Genomic DNA, 524 nt, shown 5'->3' on the forward strand with positions numbered 1-524 from the left:
GAGGAACCGTAGCTGATGAATCTCAGGGCGATGATACCTTAGGCAAATCACCAGTTGGTAGAGTACCTTTATAACAGTGACACATATGACTAGGACTTACGTGAAGTTAAGGGAACGGGAGAGCAGATCGAGGAGTTTCTTCATAGGCCCCTCGAAAGAATCCCGTCCCTCTTGGATGACGACGTTTAAATAGGTGGGCGAGGGCATTGCCATTACACGTAAACTGGCCCCATCACGGAAGCTGCAAATGACCACAACGCACGACGCTGTTTAAATCTGGTAAATAGTCACAAGTCGGTATATGTGGGATGTAATGTGGACTATAATGGAAGCAACGATACAATATACAATGATAAGAATGTGATGGGATTACAGAGAACTTACCGGAACTTGAGGCGTGGGGAAAAGTAGCTCACAGGTTTATATTTCGTTTACCAATCATTGCAAATATGAAAGTGTTCAGCAAGTTATCATGAAAACACTCACTGAATGTAGTGCAATGGGTTCCTTGAAAATGAATGCCT

Source organism: Penaeus monodon, chromosome 19 (assembly GCF_015228065.2).
Source record: "Penaeus monodon isolate SGIC_2016 chromosome 19, NSTDA_Pmon_1, whole genome shotgun sequence".
NCBI classification, from domain to species: Eukaryota; Metazoa; Arthropoda; class Malacostraca; order Decapoda; family Penaeidae; genus Penaeus; species Penaeus monodon.